Source organism: Cervus canadensis, chromosome 1 (genome assembly GCF_019320065.1).
Source record: "Cervus canadensis isolate Bull #8, Minnesota chromosome 1, ASM1932006v1, whole genome shotgun sequence".
Taxonomy (NCBI): Eukaryota; Metazoa; Chordata; class Mammalia; order Artiodactyla; family Cervidae; genus Cervus; species Cervus canadensis.
In genome coordinates, this window is record NC_057386.1 from 42,866,297 (window position 1) to 42,893,711 (window position 27,415).

General features: G+C 42.0%; 1 protein-coding gene across 2 annotated transcripts in view; it reads right to left on the reverse strand.

The window, feature by feature from the left end:
* The window catches only part of MYO1D (myosin ID), a 351,718-nt gene that overhangs the window by 276,546 nt on the left and 47,757 nt on the right, over positions 1-27,415 (reverse strand). The window contains exon 1 of one of the 2 annotated variants that reach the window (XM_043480703.1): positions 12,084-12,102. The exons of the other annotated variant lie outside the window; for it this stretch is intronic. The gene's annotated coding sequence lies outside the window, so the exon portion shown is untranslated. Of the gene's footprint in view, positions 1-12,083; positions 12,103-27,415 lie in introns of those variants that run through there. 2 annotated transcript variants of the gene reach the window in all.

Genomic DNA, 27,415 nt, shown 5'->3' on the forward strand with positions numbered 1-27,415 from the left:
AGGAAATAAAATACAGGAAATATGTTTTTCTGGAAAATAACTTGTAAGACATGGGATCAATTAGGTTGGCCTTGAACGGTCCCTTTCCCTAAATTCAGACTACAAGATTAATCACTTAGGGAAGAAAAAAAAAAAATCTTTCTCACTGTTGACAAATCTGTGGTTGAGAGTTGGCTTTGACATGTAAAAATAATTATCATACTGAAATAATTTCAAACTTAAAAGTTGGAGGAAGAACATTAACAAGCTCCCAGATATCTTTCACTCAGATGACTGATTCCTCATTTGTTATGCTTTCAGATGTGTCTTATTCTCACATAAATGTGTGTGTAAATATCCGTATCACACAATATCTGTTTACACATATTATCATAATCTATTTCTGAGATCAACCAATTTATTTCAACCACAGATTTACACATAATTTTATCCTTCAAATGACACACAGACCAAGTTAGGAAAGGTAGCTGATGGAGATGGTGAAGCTGGAGGTTTTATTTTGGAGTGGTTTTGAACTCTGAGTAAATCATGCTCTTACACACTAAGTCCTATGATCAAACCAAGCTGTCTATGAAGGCCAGGCAGCAAGGAAGACAAGCGAAGCAGGACCACAGTCAACTGGCATGGTGGGAACTAGAAAAGTGCGTGCTCTGTGTAAAGGGTGCATCTATCACTTTCGTAAAAAACTAAAGTGTTGGTTGCTCAGTTGTGTCCGACTCTTTGCGATCCCATGGACTGCAGCCCACCAGGCTCCTCTGTCCGTGGAACCCTCCAGGCAAGAATACTAGAGTGGGTTGCCATTCCCTTCTCCGGGGGATCTTCCTGACCCAGGGATCGAACCCAGGGTTCCTGCATTGCAGGCAGATTATTTACCACTGAGCTAGTTAGAGAAGCCCTATCTCCAGCTTTCTGAAAGTCTGATGAACTGCCCTTGATCAAAATGAAAAATAAAAAAGATTTCTATTTGAAAAAAATAAAAAAAAAAAATAGGATATCATTCTGAGGCAATTCAGTCTGCATTTCAGAGTAGGAACCATCTATTACTTTCAGAAGTTCTGATGTTTCAAGAGAAGGTAGACATATGGATTCTTTTAGGAATAGTATCCTATTTTTTCACTTTTTCAAATAGAACACCTATGAAAGGAGACTCTGCCTGCCAGTGAAGGAGACACGGGTTCGATCCCTGGTCTGGGAAGATCTCATATGTTGCAGAGCAACTAAGCCTGTGAGTTGCAACTATTGAGCTTGTGCTCTGGAGCCCGGGAGCTGCAACTACTGAAGCCCTTGCCCCCTAGATCCCAATCTCCACAATAAGAGGAGGCCGAGCACCACAATGAAGAGCAACCAGCCCTGTTCATCGCACCTAGAAAAAGTCCATGCAGCAACAGAGACCTAGTGCAGCCAAAAATAAATAAATTAAATTATATATATATATAATTATATATATTAAAAAAAAGCCAGAGAAGAGCTGAACTTCATATAAGTTTTACACCATGCCTCCTACACATCATATATTTCTTGATCTCAGATGAAAGAAAAAGAGATCAGAGTATCACATCACTGACACTAGTCCTGGAAAGGAGCTGGCATATAGTAACCACTTGCAAAATTCCTGTTGACTATTATAACTGGAACTTTTTTTTGATAGGACCCTATTTTAAAATGGGACTAATGCTTAAAAATAATAGTGGTCTGAGAAAAAAAAAATTCATCTTTAACTTGTGTGTAACTCACCACACTTCCAGTTGACAGGTGGAATAATAACTCCCATTTGATTTTTGGTGATGACTAATAGAAAGTTATGATTCCATAAATAGGTAATGGACACTGGGCAAAACAATGAAGAAAATGACCCTACCCTCAGATCCTGTAGTCAGTTCCCTTGCAAAGGATGTGATGCAACAAAAGCTACATGCAGGATAAATAAAAAAGGAAGACTGAGCTGGCAAGAACTGATCCCACTAACAAAACAACATCTGTGAAGCAGAGCTTTTAAAAGGGACCTTACAGAGTAAGAATCTGGTTCAAACACAGTAATTACCAAGAGATTAGTAATGATTCAAGGGGATAAAGACTTTTAATGTATCTCTTCAAAAAAGAATACAATCAAGGAAGTTTCCTTTGCATTCAAAGGCTGACAGTAAGATTCATGTAGTAAAATCAGTATTTATATATTACTAACTAGTATGACTAATGTTTAAGTTTCACTTTGGGTTTACAGAACAATTCAATTAGTTAATCAAGATACTACAATGACTAAAATAAAACTGATCCAAATTATATTTTTAAACATCTTACTATCCTTGTATTTTAAGTCCCACAAGTTCCCTAAGGCTCTCTCTCCTTGACACTTCTAGCCTGAATGATCTTCCTCTCCAGGGGCACTTAAGAATTTACTGTCTCTACAGCTTATTTGCGAGTTGGTCATGGCTGTTCAGTCACCACGTCATGTCTGACTCCTTGTGACCGCATGGACTACAGCACACCAGGGCTTCCTGTCCTTCACTGTCTTCCGGAGTTTGCTCAAACTCATGTCCATTGAGTTGGTGATGCCATCCAACCATCTTATCCTCTGTCACCCTCTTCTCCTTCTGCCCTCAGTTTTTCCTGGCGTCAGGGTCTTTTCTAAGTGGGCTCCTTGAATTAGGTGCCCAAAGTATTGGAGTTTCAGCTTCAGCATCAGTTCTTCCAATGAATATTCAGGGGTGATTTTCTTTAGGGTAGACTATTTTGTCAGTTAAGTGGACGCTGCCCTGAGGCCTCTATTTTATTACCTTTTTAAGCTATTGAATTTTTATGGCTATTTAATAGTTCAAGTGTTTCTACATTTCCTTGTGTTCTCCAATAGTTGCTAGAACTGTTACTCAAGTGTTCTAGTCTGCAAACTGTTTGTTGCTTGGTCTGTGGTAAGTATGGAAACAGAGCATTTAAAAACTCTTCATGGCAATCTGACATTATAGTGACAGCCAAGAGCAAGACCAGTGAACTCATTTTGTTCAACAAAGTACAGATTATTTTGGGTGCTGTTAAACTTACGGTGTGGTCGACAGGTCGAACAGTGTGACACGGGCTGGATATTTGTCATCCACAGCAGGACCAAGTTATAAAGTGTAATACTTAAAAATAGTTTATAAACTCTAACTCAAAAGTACATAAAAATCTCAGAAAAGTAAGCATGTATTTATTTTTATTACTTGCTGTGTTTACAATTGTTTAAATATTTAGCCAGGCCTGGTTTTGAATTTATAGTTTAGCACTATTAGCTGTGTTCGGAAAGTAACATTTATATTTTTTATTTTTAATCCAATTTAACTTAAGCTGAATCCTGGGCCAAACAAGCTTCAGAGCCTTTTGTTCAGTTTTGTCCAGAAAAAGACACATCTTTTCTGAATGTAGTAGTTAGTGAACCAAACGATGACAGTGAAAGCGGGTCCAGAAAAATGGAGACCAAAAGTACTAAATTCACTGACAGCTATGAGTTCCTTATTCACTGAGTCTAGTTTTGAAGCCACAGCTGATGGGGAGGTATGTCAGTGGCAGAGATGAATAATTAATAAAGCCATACAGACATCACAATGAGGCAGCATTTACAAATAAAAAAATAACTCCAAAACCAAAAGTATTATTTGAACGAAAAAGCTGATATTTACAGGATAGTCTCAGCCTGGTCAAAACAGTCCATGAGGACATCAAGATAGGGGTTGGGCAAAGAAGCCTTGGCGATGGACCCGATCCCAGAAGAGCGATTCCAGAGGCTGTGGGGTTTCAGAGACTCTCCCTGGTACACACACAAGTTCAAACCAGATGATTCTTCTCAGGCCGTAGGCACCTTCAGGGATTACACGGTCCTCTGAGGGTTTGATGAGATGATTATATAAGAAACCTAAGGCCACTACATCCGAGGTGTTATGCTGTTTTCTTCAATCAGCCTTTAAATGTCTTTTTAAAGTGTACACTGAATATATACCCCATTTGAAACGAAAATGTCTGGTTTTGTGGAAAGGGCATTAACCTGTAAAAATGAACCTTCGTGTTTTGAATGCCTAGAGAGATAAAGGTATTTTAAGATATTTCTTGTAGGAGTAACAATTACGCCAACTGTGACTATATTTTTATAGCTCACTGGGTGTTTGGCTTTCCAAGGCAGTGTGAGGCAGTTCCTTGCTCATTCACAATGAATGACTTGCTTATTTCTTTGCCTGCCCTTTCATTCCAGCATATTCAGGAAAGGAGTGGTACAGAGTAAATGGTGAAGGGCATTTCCTATTTTCAAAAACTGGCATCACGTGAGGCTTAACTAAGGAACACAAGGAAGCACAAATGTAGGTGGGTTTTACTATTCTCTCTACTCTGTCCGTATTATATACATACATGCATGTTGGAGCTATACATTAATTTCATCTAAGGTAAGTTAACAGTTGCATAATTCAGATTTCTCAACGTTGAATTTTTTGTTTTAGGAAGCATTTCATGGAATCAACTTAAACCAGCTTGAAAAACAACCACAAAAATTAGTATCTGTGAATTTTACTCTCAATATATATTAACAGAAGATAAAGACTACACTATAGAGTTGAAGGCAGTTTGAACATTTTCTTGTTACATTGAAAATATTCAAAATAATGGTTTAAAAAAAATCTAACATGGTAACCTCAATCTCACTCTCCAGAGGTTCCTATTGTTAATCACTCCTTTTTTTTGTTTATTTTTATTTATTTATTTATTTTGGGTTGCCCTGGGTCGTCTCTGCTGCACGTGGGCTTTCTCTGCGTGGGGGCTGCTCTCTAGGTGCAGCGCGTGGGCCTCTCGTGGCAATGGCCTTTCCTGTTTTGGAGCACGGGATCTAGGTGAGCAGGCTCAACAGTTGGGGCACATCGGCTTAGCACCTCTGAGATATGTGGGATCTTCCTGGGCCAGGATGGAACCTGAGTCCCCTCCATTGGCAGGCAGATTCTTAACCACTGGACTGTCAGGGAAGTCCAATATCTTCTCATATATCCTTCCAGAAAACTTTATGGCCCTATGCTCCCTAGATGCATTGATTTTTAAAGTAAAATTATATGTGTGTGTGCATAATATATAAAACATACACACACACTATACAATCTGATCTATGCGTCACTTTTTTAAATTAGTATACTCTAAATAATATGGCCAAGATGGTTGGGCCCCAAACCTTCCATCAGTTCTCCCACACTGTAAGCCCCCCTTGTGGTCAGGCAGGTCACATGATCAGCTCTGGCCAGTGGGCTGTGGAAGGCCCACACTCTTGGGCCGAAGAGCAGAGGAGCAGCGTCCACACCGCCCTGGTGATAGAGGGAGCTCTGTGTTTGAGATGGCAGAGCCACAGGATCAAAACAACCTGTGCGCTCAACAGCTGCCTGCTAAGTCCTCTGGATCCACAGAGTTTTCATGAGTCAGACCGACTCCTCTGTTACACTAAGCTGCTGGGACCGGGGGGCTGTTTGTGATAACAGCTCCCCAGTCCATCACCAACCTACCCCATCCTAATTCAGCAATCCTTCCATACTAGTCTACATCCTTTCAGTACAAGCTAGTATAGTCACTGACGCGCCAGGCCCCACGGATGGACTCTCAGGTTCTTCCTAGCCTTGTTACCCTTGTTCCTATAGACATGCCATCATTGACACCATTTTACACGCAGTTTCACTAAAAGAGATGCAAATATTTCTGTGGGAGAAAGTCCTTGAAGTAGAATGACTGGGCATAGAATAATACACTAAAATGTTATTTTAAGTAAGGAATACTTCAATGATCAAACTTCAAAAGGCACGCAAGAGAATGCAATAAAAGTCCCTTTCACACCTTATCTCAGCACCTACTTCTGATTATAACCAACGCGATCAGTTTCCTATGTATCCTGAGAGATCTCAAATATATATATAGGAGAAGGAAATAGCAACCCACTCTAGTATTCTTGCCTGGAGAATCCCATGGACTGAGTTGCTTGGTGGGCTACAGTCCATAGGGTCACAAAGAGTTAGAAACAACTGAAGCTACTTAGCAGACATATATATATATATGTGTGTGTGTGTGTGTACACATATATATGCAAAACTGTATAGCTCTGCATGGATATATGTATATGCATATATAAAGATACACGTGCACATATGTATATTTAGGGTAGATTCTAAGAGATATTTCTAAATTGCCTCTCAATAGGAGTGCCTGTTTCTCCACAATCTTCTATGGCTGTCTTTAAAATAAGAGGCGTTCAGTTGTGTTTCTGTGACAGCAATTGTAACAACTGCTAATATTTGGACAGGCCTTTTACAATATTTTAAGAGAAGAGGCCCAACTGTAATTTTCAGGTGACCTTGTAAACTGTGCAATATTTGCCAAATAAATGCACAGCAATCAAGCTGCATCAGTGGCAGCTCCAACTATTTTCACACTTCACCTAAAGGCCAGAGAAATGGGCTAAGCAAAGGATGGGGCTATCACAGGGCAGGTGGGAAAAGGCCAGAGCACTGGCCCGCAGGTGGATGAAGAAGTCTGACCGGGAAACAGCAAGGAGACTGATGTGGCTGAAAGGGGTCTGCAAACACTGCAAAGAAGTGGTGGGACACTGGCAGAAGTGGCCAGTGCCCCGGGTCACTGAGACAGGAGATTGCTTATGAAGGGAGAGGGAGCTGGAGAGAAGAATGCTGGGACCCCAGACAGGGGGCTGGGGAAGGGCAGGCTGGGGAGCTGTTGGCAAGAGAAACAGAAGGGAAGAAGCACAGTGTTGAGAAGGGCAACCCTGCAGGTCAAGGTTCACAGACTCAGTAAAAATACAGAGGGTTGGGTGTCCTCTGTTGGAATGTGCTGAGAGATCTTCCCAGGTAATTTAGGTCTAAATAGCAAACTGAAAATGGATACTCTGAAGACTATTTTCTTTCTTTCTTTTTTATAATATTTATTTATTTGGCTGGGCCAGGTCTCAGCTGTGGTACGTGGGATCCAGTTCCCTGACCAGGGATCGAACCTGGGCCCCCTGCGCTGGGAGCAGAGTCCTAGCTACTGGATCACCGGTGAGGTCCCTGTATACTATTTTCATGGTTGTAATGTTGGAGACCTACAATCTATAAGGTTGTAATGTTGGAGACTGTAACTTTTAATACATCTTTAAGGGACTCTCCATTTCTCACAGTTTCCTGGGCATGAGCATAGAGATATTCTGGTATGGGATTTGCTTTGGTTTTCTGGTAATTTAATAATGTTGATGGGCCTTTTAAAAAGTAGGTCAACTAAGTAGTTTGGCTTTGTAAATTCTGAATTAATCTTAACAGTGGTTGGTTACTTGACTTACATCCTGACAGTGAAACCTTAGCACACAGTAGTTGGAACTATGGATTCACCGAAAGGATGAGTGCCCTAAGAAGAAAGGAAGAAAGCTGTCACTGAGGAGATGCCTACTGACCAGAGAAGGGGCGGGGCTTGAGAGAGAAAGAGAGTGGAGGGGCAGAACTCTGGGGTGCCAAAGAGCAGCATTCCCCACCCCCCCCATTTTTTAAAGTCTTTATTGAGTTTGTTACAATACTGCTTCTGTTTTATGTTTTGTTGTTTTGGCCACAAGGCATGTGGAATCTTAGCTCTGCAACCAGGGACTGAACCTGCACCCCCTGCAGTGGAAGGCAAAGTCTTAACCACTGGACCACCAAGGAAGTCCCAAGAGCAGCATTGTGAAATCTACATTTTCAGTTCAGACACTGCTTCCAAATGACTATGGAATATTTCCACCAGGACGTCTCCCAGGTAGCTTAGACTCAATCTGTAAATCCCTATCAATTAACCCTGTGAATCCTGCTCTTTTCTTATCTCCACGAATGGCTATCCACTTAGCCATGAAGAAACTAGACAGCAAATGAGGTCATCTTCCCCAACTCTATGCCAGTCGCTGAGGATGCCAGACGCATCGCTCAAATCCATTGCCTCCGCTCCAGCCTCACTCCTGTCTGACTTGATTTTCTCCAATATCCACTACCTAGTTTTCCTGACTTCCATGGTGACTCCCAATTCTTCATTTTAGATTTTATTTCACCCTCTAGTGAAAGCAAAAGTGTTAGTCATTCCGTTGTGTCCAACTTTTTGTGATCCCGTAGAATGCAGCCCATCAGGCTCCTCTGTCCGTGGAATTCTCCAGGCAAGAATATTGGAGTGGGTAGCCATGCCCTTCTCCATGGGATCTTCTTGACCCAGCAACTGAACCCGGGTGTCCTGAGTTGCAGGCAGATTCTTGACTTGTCTGAACCACCAGTATGATGTATTTCAAACACAGTAGCAGATTCTGCATGATCTCAACCCAATTCATTCCCCAACACTTTTCCTTTGCCAGCAGAGCCCTGGATCTGTACAGGTGTTCAGCACCCCACTCCTGCCATACACACACACCCCCTCAGACTGCTCAGGGAGTGGAATTCTCTCCTCAGCTCCAGAAGAATGGATCTTGCTTAGTGACAAAATTGCAAATTCCAACCCCCTTGTCAGTGATCAGATAGGAAGGTCTCTCCTTGATCTGAGCAAAGATAAAGGGAAAATCCTTTTAGAATGTTGCACAAGGTTCCTAGATTTTCCTCCTGAAGTCAAGGGAGCCAGCTTAGAAGAATAAATGAAACTGCTGAGGGGACAGAAAGGACCTGGGTTTCTGAGGGCATGATTGAGCAACTGGATTATCCAACCTGGGATCTATCCTACCTCCAGACTTCTGGTGATGGGGGAAAACAACTTGCCTTGTTGTTGAAGCCACTTTTATTTGGGTTTTCTGTTACCTGTAGCCAAGGCATTTTGCTACAGAGAACAGTTTGATAAGCTTAGCTATGAATACGGAGTCTCAGTTTATTGTGGGATATCCAAGTGGAAACAAGATCAAAGGATGAGAAGGGCGAGAGGAGATTCAAGGACAGAAGGGACACTCCCAGTTACATGAGAGCAGCTGCAGTCACCAGGTATGATTATGACTAATGATGGCTAACGATGCTTCCTGTGGACTGGACCCCGTTCCAAATGCATTTTTAATAGAAGAATCTCTCTCTTATCCTCACAATACACAACAATGTAATTTTCCATCTCCACTTTATCTATGGCAGAAGTGAGCACCAGAGAGGTTTAGGAAGTTGCCAAAGGTTACAAAAGTGGGGGGTCAGTGCCACAGTTGGTTCACACCCAGCAGGCTGACGACAGAGTCAATCCACTTAACTCCCTCTGCCATGTTACCTATGCTTAAATCATAGGAAGAGAAAACAGTGGAGTCTTAAGGAGCAGCAGTCAGAGAACTGAAAGCAAAGCACAAAATGTCTAAAGGAGCAGCTTCGACAGGAGGGAAACAGTGAGGGGTAACAGTCACAAACTCTGAAAGTTAGGGAGCCGGGGAGACAGCCAGAGTCCCAGGTCAGAGGCAAGGTCTGGTCTCGAGACATTCTGTGGACACAGCCTGTATAGGACAGGGGAAACGACTGCAGAGGTGTAGGTGGAGACCGGACCCCAGCTGCACCCATGAAGGCTGCACATTTTGGCCAAGGAGCAGTATGCCATAATGCATTTCACCTTCTCGTCTTAACAAGATACTAAGTCACTGACAAACAGGAAAGCAGTATTTATGGAATACCTACCCAAATGCTGAGCACTTGGCTAGGTAGAAACTTTATATTATTTAATCCTCACAATTACCTTAATGATAATTGTGACATTATCTTTTCATGAACAATTTCACCAATCAAACATAATGTACAAGCCTGAAGTCCTTTACATCCATCAGCCAATCCATCCGCAAATCCTATTAGTTCAACCTTCAAAATATGTCCAGAATCAATCATTTCTCCTATAAACAGTCTTCAGCACCAGCAATCTCCCTATATTTGGAAAGATACTCAGCCACTGAGTTATCCTTAGGAGATCCTCAAATAACACTTTGTAGACAAATTTGATAAAGACTGGAGTCTTATAAATCCTATTACTCATTTATCCAAGTGTTTATGGTGCTACACAATCTATTAAGGGTTTATACACAACGGTCATCAATATAATCATGGCTTGAGATCCTCCGGACAGCCTAGTAGGTTATTTGGTTACTTATCTTACAAATAAGTAAGTAGAAAACACATGAGCTGTTATGATAGAGGAAATGCAGGGTGATCTTGGAGTACAAAGGAAGGGCAGTCAGCCCAGACTTTGAGGATCTAAGAATGTGATCCAGGAAGTGATATCTATGTTGAGAACTAAGGGATGGGTAGGAATGATCGGGGGATAAAGATGGAATGGTGGGTGGGAAAGCAGTGCTCCAACACAGAGGGCGCAGTTGAGAAGCTGAGAACCAAAGTTGAGAAGCTTAAAACAGAGGAAGGCATGTTTAAAGAAAGACGTTCCAGAAGGTTGGGGCATAGGGTACAGCAAAGACAGTGCAGGTAAAGGGAAGCAAAGACAGGGAAAGAGACGAAAGGAGAACTGATTGCTGATGACTCAGGGCCTTACAAGTCCTGTTAAGAAGTTTAGGCTGAGGACTCCCCTGGTGCTCCAGTGGTTAAGACACTGCACTCCTGATGCAAGGGACACGGGTTTGATCCCTGCTCAGGGAACTAGGATCCCACATGTTGCACAGCATGGCCAAATAAATAAATACTCATCTGCTTAAAGAAAAAAAAAAAGTAGTAGTAGTTTAGGCTTTATCCCCAAAGCAAGGGAAGAGTCAGTGAAGGATTTCAATGCAGAGATATAGGTGTTGAATTATGCATTTTAAAAAGCAAATTCTGGCTACAGCATGAAAGTATTAAGACAGGAGACAACTACAAGGCCAGTTAGGAGACAGCTGCATCCGAGGGACCTTAATAGAGACCTAAACTAGATCATGTGGGAGGTCGATTCAAGAGACACTTAGGAGACTGAATTGACCTCAACAGGTTACTGACTAGAAGTGGGGGCAGAGATGGTAAAAAAAAAAAAAACAAAACAAAAAAACAAAACAAAAAACAAAACAGATGAATCAAAAACTACCAGATTTCTGACTTGGTCACTAGGTGGAAGGCTGAACACTGAGTAGCTTTTACATTTCGGTAATTTCTCAAGGCAGCGACACGTTTTAGAAAAGTGACCTGACAGAGCCTGTGTCAGCCACATAAATTATACTTTTGTGTTGACATTTTAAATTTATTCCTTCTCTTTTTCCTACTGCACTTGTAAGTAAGAGTAAATGCTCTCTGGATTTGTAAACACAGAAGGTAACCTTATAAAATGGTGTGAGGGGAAGAAGGATAAACAAAGAGCCTGCTTAATCCGAGCAGCCACTAGCGGGCAGTTTCAGGGAGAACCAAGTGGTTTGGAATAATGAAAGACTAAGACTTAGCAGATTATTTTAAAATGAAGCTGTTGTTTCTTCTAAGTTACATTACAAATGAAGACATAAGTTCATCATTCTTAAATGCTAAATATTTACTCTGAAAGTGCTATATTAGCTACGAAACATTGCCTTAGGGGGATGCTAGTTGCAATAGTGAACTCCAAACTTCCCAGTGGCTTAACAAGAGAACTGTATTTGTTATTCACACGTTAGTCCAACACAAATGTTTCTGGGGAGGAGGAATAGGCCTCTGCTCCAGGCAGTCACAGAGTGACTTGTTTATCACTCTTCCATGCTGAGCTGGCATACCACATAGCACAGTTTCTAGAGAAAGATCCTTCACTCACAGAACCAGTTATTAGGGGGTTAATAATATTTTGGTCCCAAACATGTAGTCGAAAAGAGGTCATGGTCCCTTGGGGAGCTGGAAGGAATATTGAAAGTGATTGAACCTTGACAATGTGTTAAAATCCAAGAACCTTTGTTTAAACAAATTGCCAAGTGTGTATCTAGCCCCCATATTCAGGGCTATCATGGCACCAGTGTAGAATGTGTTGAAAGGTGTTTATGGAAATGAACAGCGCCATGTGTGATGAGCTGTCAGCCTCGTAGAAGACAGGTCGTCAGCAGGAGAAAAAGGAAGAAGAGAATGTGAAGGACTGTGGAAAAAACTGGAGGATCCGGAGAGGTCTTAGCTATGACGGGATAATTCCAACTTAATGAAGACGATGACAATGACATCACTAACCTGTGGAGTCACACACTTATGTAGTAGGAGATGGAGCAACAGATTTCTGTATTGTGCAACTTTACAGTAGAGTTCACCTTTGTTTCATTGTTACAACAGCCCTGTATACACCTGTCTCTAAGTAAAGGAAAAAAAAAGGACTTCAAAGTTTAGACAGTAGATGGACATCTCAGAACTTGGCAAACATAATCATTGTTCTAACCCTCTTTTTAAAAAAGTAGTCTTCAAAGATCTGTCAGTGATGGAGAAGGAAATGGCAACCCACTCCAGGAGTCTTGCCTGGGAAAGCCCATGGACAGAGAAGCCCCTAGTGGGCTACAGTTAATGGAGTCACAAAAGAGTTGGACATGACTTAGTGACTAAACAACAGCAATACACACACACACACACACACACACACACACAACTATGTTGCAATAGAAAAAAGAATCTGTCGATGAAGTTGCTGTATTAAATTTCATTACTGGGAGTTCCATCTTCAGCTCATGACTTCCAGGTCACCATGGGCATTGATGCCAAAGGGGGCAGAATGGAGAATATCACAGAGGAAGAAGCTTTTATGAGCCAGACTTGGGAGTGACTGGATCTCGTGAGTTTCAGTGGTGAGAACTCGGTCACACGCCACTTGGACCTGCAAAGGAGGGTGTGTCCATAAAGGAAAGGAAATGAGTTCTGGTGATTAGTTAGCAGTCTCTGTCACAGATGTTTCTGGTGAATGGTGAGCAATCTCTGTCATTGATGGAACAGTTCTGAAGACAAGACATCTGACTCATTTGTCTTTGCAAAGTGGCCAAGCCTAGCTGTCTCTCAAAGAGAACTGGAATTCAAGTACTCAAATATAATTCAAGTACTCAAATATAATTGGTAAAAAATACTTCATGAAAAATCTTACCTTGTAAGAGATCCATATCATGGCATAAAGTGAAAAGGAAAGTGTCAGTCACTCAGTCATGCCCAAGTCTGTGTGACCCCATGGACTGTAGCACCAGACTCCTCTGTCCATGGGATTTTCCAGGCAAGAATACTGGAGTGGGTAGCCATTCTCTTCTCCAGGGGATCTTCCCAACCAGAGATCGAACCTGGGTCTCCCGCATAGCAGGCAGATTCTTTACTGTCTGAGCCACCAGGGGAAGTCATATATTATGGCATTAAAGTACTGCAAAAATAACTGTCAGATACATAAATTGAAGGAATGTAGGAAAAAAAGATTCCTAAGATTTTTATTTACAGCAGTTGCTCATTTCAACATGGATTTTTTCTTCTTCACCAAGAAGAGACCAAAAATATTACAATGGAAGAAGCCACCCCATGGACTGCAGCACGACAGGTTCCTCTGTCCACACCGTCTCCTGGAGTTTGCTCACACTCATGTCCATTGAGTCGGTGATGCTATCTAAGCATCTCATCCTCTGCCACCCCCTTCTCCTTTTGCCTTCAATCTTTCCCAGCATCAGGGTCTTTTCCAATGAGTCAGCTCTTCACATCAGGTGGCTTAAGTATTGGAGCTTCAACTGCAGCATCAGTCCTTCCAATGAATATTCAGGGTTGATTTCCTTTAGAATTGACTGCTCTGATCTCCTTGCTGTCCAAGGGACTCTCAAGAGTCTTTTCCAGCACCAAAGTTCAAAAGCAACAATTCAAAAGAATCAAATCCCGTGGACAGAGGAGCCGGTGGACTACAGTCAGTGGGGTCACAAAGAGTCAGACATGACTGAGAGACTAATGTTTTCCCTCTGATTACTGTTAACACTATTAAAACTAAATTTTAAGCTATGTGGTATGATCAGTCCAGTTTGCAATAGACTGCAATTCTTTATCAGTATCTTCAAAGACTAGGGGGAAGGAACCACTTGAATGCATTTTTTTTTCTTTGAAAATACTTATACTATTTATTTGCAATTAGTGGACCATGTGTTAGTTCTGTTTTAGATACTGTTTTATATTTAAAAAGTGGTCTAGAACTTCCCTGGTGGTAGAGTGGATAAGAATCCACCTGCCAATGTATGGGACATGGGTTTGATCCCTGGTCTGGGAAGATTCCACATGCTGAGGAGCCTCTAAACCCAGGCACCACAACTACTGATCCCATGCTCTAGAGCCCAGGCTCTGCAACAAGAGAAGCCACTGAAATGAGAAGTCCATGCACTGCAACGAAGAGAAGCTCCTGCTAGCCACAACTAGAGAAAGTGCAAGCAGCAACAAAGACCAGCACGGCCAAAAATAAATAAAAATTTTAAAAGTCTCCCTCTTAAAAAAAAAAAAAGAGGTCTAAATCTAATAGATGGATGTTCTTAACTACAGACACTGTAGAAACTCCCAGATATAACATTAAGTATGTGTTGAAAATGCATTATCAAAACACTAATAATCCATCTTGATCATAAAAACAGGATTCAATCTTTCTTCTTCAAATACAATACTAAACTGGGGATTTTAAAATAAGTTTTTTAAATTAATTTTTTAACTAAAAGGAGGAAGATATAGCAAGAGAAGCCACAGCACAGAAGTTTTCTGGAAAGGAAAAATGATCAGAACTTATCTGTACATAATAATTTAGACAAGTGTGACTACGGCTTCCCTGACAGCTCAGTTGGTAAAGAATCCACATGCAGTGCAGGAGATCCTGGTTTGATCTCTGGGTTGGGAAGATCCTCCGGAGAAGGGATAGGCTGCCCACTCTGGTACTCCTGGGGTTCCTTTGTGGCTCAGCTGGTAAAGAATGCACCAGCAATGCAGGAGACCTGGGCTCGATCCCTGGGCTGGGAAGGTCCCCTGGAGAAGGGAAAGGTTACCCATTCCAGTATTCTGGCCTGGAGAATTCCATGGACTGTATATAGTCTATGGGGTCACAAAGAGTTGGACAGGACTGAGCGACTTTCACTTTCAGACAAGTGACTATTTGCACCTCAATTTTCTATTTAATGGGGTACTAGTCTAGAACTAGACTAGTAGAACTAGACTAGTACCACCACCTTCCGGAAATGGTGAGGAACAGGGAGGCCTGGTGTGCCATAGGCCATGGGGTTGCACAAGTTGAACACGACTGAGTGACTAGTCTAGTATTATTTCTAAATTTCCTTTCAGGTCAGCCTATTATGAGTCTAAATGCATGTGGTATTTTTAGTACCTGCCAAATACCAGTCTGTTAAATTTATGTGTAACTCTGCCCAAAATAATCACCTGGTAAACTATACATTATTGTATTTTCTAAGCTTGCACAATATGTACATTGCACAATAATAAATTGTACACTGGTACAATTTATACAATAACTGGTAGTCTTCGTACAAACGAAGACTACCACTGTACATGGAAATGTTGAGAAAAATAAATATGGCCCAACACAAATCATGTCATTTATGAGAATGAAAATACTTGAAAATTGTTCATCTGGGTAATGAATCAGAAGAGAATTTTCAGTTATTGTCTAAAATCAAATTTTTGTATATTGCTATCAATAAAAGAAAAATAGTATTCACCTGCTAGCCACTTCATAGTAATGTTTTAAGAATGCATTTAAAAATTTATAAAATGTTTTCGGTCCTAAAAGATATTGACACTGAAGCTTTCTCATTCTGCTGAGGATCAGGAAAATCACAGCCATATTATTTAACGGTTTAGCAACAAAAAAACTTGGAACAATAACATATTTTTACCTCTCTTCAAGATAATCATAAAACATAGGTACATTTTCTGTTTTCTAAAATGAATATTTTACACTCATAACATGACTGTAGTTTTAAAAACTGGTCTCCTTAGCTCAACACTGGCATTGCCATTTTCAAGTAACCATTTTCAAGGAAAGTAATCCTTCCCTGAAAGGTTACAACTTGTTTTAAGTTAGAAAACTTTAAAAAATTAACCAAAATACAAAAGAAATCTAGCAAGAGGCAATGTTACCTCTTCCTGTTTCTGTAAACCATTTTCAAGGAGTATACATAATAATGGCCAACATCTGTTGAGCACGACTATGGCAGGCCCTGTGTGAAATGGCTTAAATATTGATCTATATAGTGTGTGTGCTCAGTCGTGTCCAACTCTTTGCAGCCCCATGGACTATAGTCTGCTAGGCCCCTCTGTCCATAGGATTCTCCAGGCAAGAATACTGGAGTGGGGTGCCATGTCCTCCTCCAGGCGATCTTCCCAACCCAGGGATCAAACCCCTGTCTCTCAACATTTCCTGCACTGGCAAGTGGATTCTTTACCATTAGCGCCACCTGGGAAGCCCCTTTATTGATACATGACTGCATTTCATCCTCACAACAATCCAATGTATCACATACCTCATCTGTTATGGATTTAAAAAAAAAAACACAACTTTGAGAAGCAGTTGATTCTGGTTCAAGGTCAAACAAGCATCACAAACAGAAGAGCTGGGATCCACCCAAGCAGTCTACTTCTAGAGCCACTGCTCTTAACCACTCCTACCTCCTGCAAGCACTCTGTCATCAAATATTATTCAGGTCATGTTCAAGCTAGACACTGCTGTCCCAGAAGTCTCTGACCGTCCTGCCCACCCCAGTACCGCCTGGCTGTGGTTCCATGTGCAGGCCACTGTAGAGAAGGAAGGTTGACCAGATCTCCAAGAGCAGTTCCAGCTCAGTGGGAAGATTTCTAATTGGTGGATGTTTCACTGCTTTGGAGGCAGATGGTTAATGGCTACGTTCAAGAACCTCCCAGCTCATGGATAAAAAGTGGATACTATATGGGGCTCCGCTGGTGGCTCAGCGGTAAAGAATCTGCCTGCCAAAGAAGGGGACACAGGTTCAATCCCTGGTCCGGGAAGATCTCACATGCCGTGGAGCAAGTAAGCCCATGTGCCACCACTACTGAGCCTGTGCTCTATCCAGAGCCTGGGAGCCACAACTTCTGAGCCCACAGGATACAACTGAAACCCACACCCCAGAGCCTGTGCTCCGCAACGAGAGAAGCCACTGCAGTGAGAAGTCCGAGCACTGCAATGAAGAGTAGCCCCCGCTCACCACAACCAGGCAAAAGCCTGGGAGGTAACAGATACCCACACAGCCATGAATAAATAAATAAGATTATCAAAAGGTGGGTACTGTACATTTCCAGCCTTCTTGTCTAGAAGAGATGTTGAAAAAAAGATCATGTTGAGGGAAAGAAATGTAAAATAAAAGCCTCTCTCTTTTCTCAGAGTTGTAGAGCCCACGGAGGCATTATAATGTGCTTTGTAGTCAGAAAGACCTGGGTTCAAATCCTAGTTCCACCACTTGCTGCATCTTTGATCTCGGATAAGGAATTCATCTCTCCAAACCTGTTTCCTCAATATAAATATTTCCTTATTTGTACCCCATGAGGCTGTCATGAGGACTAGATGAGGCAAAGTGTGCAGTAAGATACTGGGGTCCAGTTTCCTTTATTTAGGCAAGTAGTCAGACTACAAAATCTAAAATCCTTTCCAGCTCTAAAGACTGTATGAAGTTGTGCCCCATTTTCAGTTCAAAAACTTGCAAAGATTAACCAAAATAAACAAAGAATTCTGCTGAAGAGGTTGATGTCACCCTCTTCCTTGCTTCTTCCTTAAACTGGAATATTACAAAATAGGATACGCCTGGAATGTGTTCAACCTACAAAAAAGGAAGTCAGCAGTCGCTGAAAAGTCACAGCAGCTGGTTATTCACTTTTTTTCCAGGAGCACTGGCTGTTGATATAATCATACCACAGGAAAACTTCATGTTGGCTAAGAGCAATCTGTGATGACACGGCAGTAATTCTTCATCATGTATAGGTCGGCGAACTCACTGCTCTTGTCTGGCTAATTGGGTTAGAAGACGTGAGAACCGGGCCAGCTTGGTTATATCCCAGGCATGAGAAGGGCAGGGGTCTCGGAGGAAATTGGGGGTGGGGGCAGGGAGAAACCGCAGGATTGAGAACTAGGAAAGTCTCCTGGCTTCTGTTTCTCTTAATCCACCTCCTCCCTTTATGAAACAGCTCCTTGCTTTGATGCGTTTCTATTTCTTCATAAATCTGACTTGCACGTGGCTTTGACTTGCCTGAGCCCCTTTCCTTCCTTCTCCAAATGAGCAGTTTTCAACCTTGACTTATTGTATGTTCATGTCTGCATGTGTCCCCTTCTGTAGGGAACTGTCCATGCTCTCATCAGATTCCTCAAGGAGGCGATGACCCCATTAAAAGGAGGAAGGAACTCTGTTCTCATGACTCTACAGCTTCAGTTTCTGCTGGTAACTCTTAGTCATTCAGTTTCCTAACTCCAAATTCCTAGTAGGATAGTAAGAATGGCCACCATTTATGCTGCTTTGAGTATGAGCCAGATCTTATTGTATGAACTTTAAGTGAATTAACAGTTCTCAGAACATTATGTACAAGCTAATGTTTTACAAAGAGGAAACTGAGGCACAGTGAACCCTGAGTGAGGTGCTTGGGGTTCCACAACCAGTAACTGGCTCAGCTTGAATTTCATCCTGGACAATACACATATTGCTTAAAACGGGTTGAGTTAAACTCTGAATCAAGCCATGGGTTGTTGGTAAGACCACAGACTGGCCCTCTTTGGATCAAAGTCCAAACCCAACTGTGGCAGGGTGAGAGTGGGGGGAGACAGGGGCATCTGCTAGCTCAAAACACAGCCTCTGCCTCAGCCAGGTCACAGATATCTGGTTACTCTTAAAAAGAGAGTAGGTGGTAGGCAGGCACACTTAATAGTTCACATGTCTAGTATAACCAGCACTTCCGTTGTTTGTCTTCTAGGAATATTTTGAAATCAAATAACTGAAATTTACCTTTAAGAATTATAAGTAAGGGAAGGGTAATATAAACAGTAGAAAAATAAGAGGGGGGCAGGGGCCTGTCAGCAGAAGAGAAATAAAACTAAGTCACCCACATATGTACATAGACACACACATACACACACACCCCTGATTAACAAGGGGCTTCCCTCTGGGTCCACGACAATTAGGTCCTGGCTTAGAACCGAATGTCCTGGACAAATCTAACTTTGAAGGACCAGTTATGGTACCTTATTCTCAATCCCTGGCTCACCCAAGTAGTCTCTGCCAGGGAAAAACTCCTCTTATTTAAGAACAAACACAGAAAAATACTGGGGGATGGGAAGGAGAGGGAGAGGGAAGGAGGTAGGGTAGAAAGAAAAAAGGAGTATGTATGTGGGAAAGAAAAAAGAATATATACCAGGATAATTTTGCAAAACTAGGTAAAAAAAAAAAAATCTTGGCCAAAGACATTACTTTTATTTATTATTTTTTATTGAAGTACAGTTGATTTACAGTGTGGTGCCAATCTCTTCTGTGTAGCAGTGACTCAGTTTTACACATACGTACATTCTTTTTAAAATATTCTTTTCCATTATGGTTTGTCCCAGGAGATTGGATATCACTCCCTGTGCTTTCAGGACCTTGTTGCTTATCCATTCTAAATATAACCATTTGCATCTACCAACCCCAAATTCCCGGTCCATCCTCTCCCTCTGCCCCTCCCTCTTGGCAACCACAGTCTGATCTCTCTGTCTGTGAGCAAAGACATTACTTTTAAAATGACCTTTGTGGTAGGGCAGAATTATGCCTCACTCTTCCTCCCAAAGACGTCTGGGTCCTAATCCCTGTGAATCTGTCATCCGACATGACAAAGGAGACTGAAGGTTGCTAATCAGCTGACTTTTCATTTACAGACTGCCTGGGTGGGCCCAATGGAATCACCAGGGTCCTTAAAAATGAGAGAGAGACACAAGAGAAGGGACTAGAGGAGGTCAGAAGGTCAGCGCTATGCAGCGTGAGAAGGGCTTGACCTGCCTTTGCTGACTTTGAAGGTGGAGGAAGAAAACCCTGAGCGAACCCCTAGGAGGTGGAAAAGGTAAGAAACCGAGATTCTCCGCCAGAGCCTCCACAGAGGCACTGTTAGGGGAAGCACACTGACAGAAAGCGCCCACCCTGGCCAGGAACCACAGTAACCACCTGCGTAAGTTGTATTAGATGGAAGGTCCTGATAAGGAACATGGAACAAATCAGCCACCACCAATCAGAAGAGCTCAGGAAAGGCCAAAAGGAGACACCACGTGTCCGACCACCTCCCAGAATCCTCCTTGCTGGCGTCCATCTTGGCTGAGCGACGCGTGCGCAACCAGGAAGGACCCTGAGTCAGAATGATTGGCCAGAGACAACCTGGAAATGAACCCTATCAGCATAAAACCAAGGCTGTGAACCAGGAGGCAGAGCTGTTCTCCTGGGCTCCCTTACCCTCCTGCTCTCCACCTGGGTGCCCCTTCCCAAAAAAGTCTCTCGCTTTGTCAGCATATGTGTCTCCGCGGACAACTCATTTCTGAGTGTTAGACAAGAGGTCCCCCTTCCAGGAACAGAACCAGCCCTGTCGACATCATGATTACAGTTCAGTGAGACCCACGTCACACTTCCAACCTCTAAAACTATAATAAAACCTGTGTTGTTTACCACTAAGTTTGTGGTAGCTTGCTACAGGTAATCTTTAAAGGCTTTATGAAACAAGGGCTTACAACAAAGACTAAAATAGCTCAAAAAAGAAAAAAAAAAATGATACAACTAAAGCTGAAGAAAAGACAGCAGAGCTCAGAAAGCAAAGTAAGAATAAAAGTTATCACATTAAAAAAAGGCCACACTGGAAGCAGCAAAAAGGAGCAAAGACCCTGCTGAAAATGCATCTGGGGCTAAGGAAGACAAACCTGAGAAAAGGGGAAAAATGCAATGGAAAACAAAAGGATTCAATGGAGAATCAACATACTCCTGGTTGATATCTCTGAAGAACAAAGAAATGAAAAGGCTCCAAGAGATAATACGAGAAATTCAAGAGGTCATCTTAGATAGCTACACTGAAGGACTAAAGCGAAGTGTTAGTCACTTAGTTGTGCCCGACTCTGCGACTCCATGGCCTGCAGCCCACCAGGCTTTTCAGTCCTTGGAATTCTCCAGACAAGAATACTGGTGTGGGCTGCCATTCAATTCTCCAGGGCATCTTCCCAACCCAGGAATCAAACCCGGGTCTCCTGCATTTCAGGCGCACTCTTTACAGTCTGAGCCACCAGGGAAGCCCTTACACTGAAGGGCTAGCTATGTCCTAAGATAAATTAACAGAGATGAACAAACATCAAGACATACCCCAGTGATATGATACCCAACCCAGAGGCCATAAAGGAAACAGTTGATAGATTTGACTACATAAATATGAAAAACTTTTATTTGGCAAGAGTTACTACACACAAAGTTAAAAGAACAAAATGAAGAATATTTCTGACTTCCATAGTAGAGAGCAGTCATATCTATAAACTTACTAAAATCAATAAGAATATAACAAATACTCTAATAAAAATAGGCACTTTGGAGCATATAAATAGCTAGTACATCTAGAAAAAGGCACTCAACCTCACTAACAATCTAGGAACGTACTATAAAATAATGACATAGCATTTTTTACCCGTTAGATTAGCAACAGGTGAATTGTTCCCTTTACAACGGCAAAACCTAGTGTTAAAAGGATAACGTCTTTGGTTAATAGGTACAAGTATCCGAGAGAGCAGTTTGGCAAAATGCATCAAGGAGTTTTAAATGATGAGTATGTGCATACGCAAACAGCTCAGCAATCATAGTTTTAGGCATTTATCCTACAGAAATACTAGCCCAAGTGGGCAAAAATACACAAGGATATTCACTGCAGTATGTTTGTCATGCTACACATCACAAACAATCATGACTTGGAAAATGATTACATCCAAATGATGACGTATGATGTTGCCAGTGGAGTGAGGCAGGGCTTTCCTGGTGGTCCAGGGGTAAAGAATCCACCTGCCAAAGCAGGGGACATGGGTTTGATTCCTGGTGTGCGAAGATTCCACATGCCACAGGGCAACGAAGCCCATGCTCCATACCTACTGAAGCCCACATGCCCTACAGCCCAAGCCCCGCAACAAGAGGCCACTGCAATGAGAATGCCACGGACCACAATGAAGAGTGGCCCCCACTCACGGCAATTAGAGACAGCCTGCACACAGCAACAAAGACCCAGCAAAGCCACACCCACACAGAGGGAGGCAGAATTCAATATGCTAACACTGAAAGAGGTGAAGGACATACTGTAGTAAGTAGAAAAAGAACCATACTACAGAACATTATTATGGCATGGTCCCATCTAAATTTTTATTTGTTGTTTGTTCTTATGGAGACTTAATTCCATACAACATCTTGTTACTTTTTAAATTTGAAACCATACATGGTGTACACATGCCTGGGTGTAGGCATACACAAACATACTCACACAATCCCCCTCCCTTCCCTTTCCCTCCCCTTCCTCTCTACCACCTCTTATGTATATAACTAATTGGTTGTCCAAATGTCTGCATGCTCTGGAAAGAGATACATCAAGCTTCCAGTGTTTACTTCTGGGGAGAAGCACTGGGTGTAGAGATGGGAGGGGGGAAAATCACATTTTACTTCATTTACTTTGGTTTGCTGGAAAGATGTTTTTCTTTAGTAATTAAAAAAAATCTGTATAAAAAAGTAAACCAAATTAAGAGTAACTAAGATGCAAAACAAATTAATCAAAAGAGAAGGTTAATCCGAAGAATGGCATATCTTTGTTATCCCAGCTGTGGCTTCTTTGAAAATTGTGATATTACAAATACTTACTGAATTGAGTTAGCTTTGTGTGGAACACTGTCTCATCCAAATGAAGTATGATTAAAACAAAAAGATCCATATTACATTATTCTGTAACACAGATTATTTAATATCTCAGGGTGAATTTTAATTAAGGTACCATGCTCATATTCACAGGCTTTTGAAACTCCTTTGATATTTTAAGTATCTGAGCACATATGTGTGTGTATTGAGTCGCTCAGTTGTGTCTGCCTCTTTGCAAACCCAGGGACTGGAGCCCAGGAGGCTCCTCTGTTCATGGATTTCTCCAGGCAAGAATATTAAAGTGGGTAGTCATTCCCATCTCCAGGGGATCTTTCCAACCCAGGGATTGAATCAGGGTCTCCTGCACTGCAGGCAGATTCTTTACCATCTGAGTCAGAAGCTAATTGCTCCTTCCTTAACAGAATACTACTAGGGACATCCCTGGTGGTTCAGTGGTTAAGAATCTGCCTTCCAATGCAGGGGATGTGGGTTCCATCCCTGGTTGGGGAACTAAAAGCCTGTGCTCTGCAACAAGAGAAGCCTGCATGCCTCAGTGAAGACCCAGCACAAGCAATAAATAAAAAAAAATTTTAAAAGCTCCAAACCAGAGTACTACTATATTACAAAGTTATCAAAATGGTATGATGCTGGCATAAAAACAGACACACAGATCAATGGAACAGGATATAAAACCCAGAAATAAATGCATGAATATATGGTTAATTAATTTACAATAATTAATTAATTAAAAGACACTTGCTCCTTGGAAGAAAAGCTATGACAAACCTAGATGGCGTATAAAAAAACAGAGATATTACTTTGCCAACAAAGGTCTGTCTAGTCAAAGCTATGGTTTTTCCAGTAGTCATATATGGATGTGAGAGTTGCACCATAAAGAAGGCTGAGTGCTGAAGAACTGATGCTTTTGAATTGTGGTGTTAGAGAAGACTCTTGAGAATCCCCTGGACTGCAAGGAGATCAAACCAGTCAATCTTAAACGAAATCAACCCTGAATATTCACTGGAAGAACTAATGCTGAAGCTCCAATACTTTGGCCACCTGATGCAAAGAGCCAACTCACTAGAAAAGACCCTGATGCTGGGAAAGGTAGAGGGCAGGATGAGATGGTTGGATGGCATCACTGACTCAATGGACATGAGTCTGAGGAAGGTCCAGGAGACGGTGAAGGACAAGGAAGCCTGGTATGCTGCAGTCCGTGGGGTGGCAAAGAGTTGGACAGGACTGAGAGACTGAGCAACAATTTATAACAAAGGAGCCAAAAATATACAATGGGGAAAGGAAAGTCTTGTCAATAAATGGTAATTGGGAAAACTGGACAGCCACGAGCAAAATAATGAAAGTGGACCCATACCTTAAAACAAAGACAAAAATCAACTCAAATGTAAGATCAGAAGCCATAAAACTCCCAGAAGAAAACACAGGGGTAAGCTCCTTGACCTTGGTCTTGTCAATGACTGTTTTGGATTTGATACCAAAAGCAAAAACAGTAAAAGCAAAAATAAATAAAGGAGGCTACATCAAACTAAAAGGGCTTCTGTAAAACAAAGAAAATCATCAACAGAACAAAAAGACAATGTTTAGAATAGTAGAAAATATTTGAAAATCATATATCTGATAAGGTGCTAACTTCCAAAACAAATAAGTAACTCATAAAGTTCCATGGCAAAGAACCAAAGAACCCAACTTGAAAACAGGCTGAGAAACTGAATGGGTGTTTTCCAAAGCATACATACATATGGTCAGCAGACACATGGAAAGGTGCTCAATAACACTCATCCTAAGAGAAATCAAAACCCCAAGGAGCTATCACCTCACATCTGTTAGAATGGTGACCATCAAAAAGACTAGAGGTAATAAATGTTGGCAAGGATGTGGAAAAAAGGGAAGCCTTGTGTGCTGCTGGTAGGAATGTAAATTGGTGCAGCCATTATGGAAAAAAGGTATGGAGGTTCCTCAAAAAATTAAAAATAGAACTAACATATGATCCAGAAATTCCAAAGGAAACAAAACCACTATCTTGAAGAGATATCTGCACCCCCGAGTTCACTGCATCATTACTTGTAAGAGAAAAGATATGGAAATAACCTAAGTGTCCATCAGTGGATGAATGGATAAAGAAAATGTGGTTATGTGTATTATGTGGAAGTGTTACTTGCTCAAGTCATGTCCAACTCTTTGTGATTCCATGGACTGTAGCCTGTCAGGCTCCTCGGTCCATGGGATTTCCCAGGCAAGAATACTGGAGAGGGTTGCCATTTCCTCCTCCAGGGGATCTGCCAGATCCAGAGATCGAACCCACGTCTCCTGCATTGGCAGGCAGATTCTTTACCACTGAGCCACCTGGGAAACCCTTTGAAAAGTTACCTGTGGAAAAACATGCATCTCTTTATTTGCTACTATTAAAATATGAAATCTATCAAAACTCAGTATTTAATAAAACTGGACACAATGTAATCTACCTAGGTGATAACACACACCAAAACTTCTGTGCTGGGTTAGAATACAGTGGACATTAGATCTTCCACACTCTTGTGAGAGTAGAAAATTTCTATTTGAGGGACTACCCTAGTGGTCCAGTGGTTAAGACTCCATGCTTCCACTGATCGATTCCGAGTCAGGGAAATAAGATCCCACACGCTATGAGGCATGGACAAAAACAAAAAATTCTATTCAAACAGAAAATAACTCATACCAAACAGTAAACTAATTTGATGGTGTAAAGGTATCTTGAGAAAATATGAAAAAAGTGCACAATTTAGCTATGCATTCCTCCTCCTGTTTCACAATTTCCTGCTAAATTCTGAGAGAACCATCGTTGAAAAGGTATATATTATTTATTTAAGAAAATTTTAAAGTCTATATAATTGTATTAGAGGCTATGGGAATGTAAACTAGAATAGCCACTTGTGGAAGACAGTATGACTCTTTCCTCAAAAAATTAAACACAGAATTACCATGTGAACTAGCAATCTCACCTCTAGGTATACACCCAAAAGAATGGAAAGCAGGGAGTCAAATATATTTGCATACTAGTGCTCATGAGCTCTGCTGTGCTGAGTCACTCAGCCATGTCCAACTCTTTGTGACCCCATGGACTGTAGCCCACCAGCTCCTCTGTCCATGGGATTGCCCAGGCAAGAATCCTGGAGTGGTTTGCCATTTCCTTCTCCAGGGGATCTTCTTGACCCAGGGATCGAACCCAGGTCTCCTGCACTGGCAGGCGGATTCCTTACCACTGAGCCACCTGGGAAGACTCTATTTTATCACAATACAAACTTAGGAAGAAGCATATCATTATTTTTAAAAAACAAAAAGTTTTTCCTTACTACTCCATACTTCCAACCTCCAATCTATTCAACTGGGTACCAAAAAATAAAAAAGTAGGGGAAAAAAAGACATCATTAAGTTTAAAGACAAGCTCTCTAGAATCTGCAGCCCAGAAAACAGATGGTCAGTGACTGTGTCCACAAGGAATTGTCTTTCATGCCAAGGCAATGAGGGAAAAGTGAACTTAAAAAGAAATTCTCATTTCAGCAAATATTTGCAAAATATTTTCAGAAGTCTGGGCTGCAGGTAAAAGATGATGCCTGTACTCACTTACTAACTACATTCTCACCCAGGAAAAAAAGGGATAGCACTGTCAAGTTCAAAATAACTCCTACGAAGTCAGAATTGCACCACTGGCGAAAGAAAATGACCACTAACCGCTACTAAATACCGGGCACAGAACAAAACACTGAACTTGGGAGAAGCACACTGGAAAACATGTCAAGTTCAAGACTCAGCAGATCGAGCTGACGTGGAAGCCAGTAATACAAATGGCAGGCGCTATTTTCCAGAAAGCCTCTGGGTAAGAGGTAGTTGTTTTGTGTAAGTCAGACTGTTTTCATTCTTCTGGGTTATTCAGAGGAGAAGACAGGAAACAGGTGCCTATGTGGTCAAGTCCATCAGAGAACGAGAAGGCTCCTGGCAGTGGTATGCCACATTCCAGTGTCCTCTTTAATTCTGTATTCAAGGGCAGGGGAGGGGTAGAGGCAGGAGAGGTGGAGATAGGAGTATAAACCACTGGGCAAGGTCAATGACTTCCTATTACTTAAAGGAGTGCGTGTGCAAGCTCAGTCGCTTCAGTCATGTCCGACGCTTTTCGACCCCGTGGACTGCATCCCACCAGGCTCCTCTGTCCATGGGATTCTCCAGGCAAGAGTACGGCAATGGGTTACCAAGCCCTGCTCCAGGGGATCTTCCTGACCCAAGGGTCAAACCAGCGTCTCCTGTGTCTCTTGCATTGCAGGTGGATTCTTCATCACTGAGCCACCGGTGGAAGGCGCTAGGGATATGAGATAAGCCCTGAGTTTTTGCTTTAGTTGCTACTTTCTATACATTTTTCTCATTTGAATGTCATAATGACCCTCCCGGGTTTTATCCTGCATTCTGGGCTCTTTTGATTCTGCATTATGATATTCCGATTTGGCTGCCGTGGAAAGGGAGGCGCATGCAAGTTGGGCAGACCTGCTTGAAGCCACGCTCTCGTGGTAAGTGATGCAGGCGGGAGGCACCCCAGGCTCCGGCTCTGGGGCGCAGGACTCGCTGAGCTGCGCAGCCGCAGCGGCACACAGGCGGCCACGGCGAGTCAGGAGCAAAAATGGAAATGATAGGCGGAAAATGTGCTCT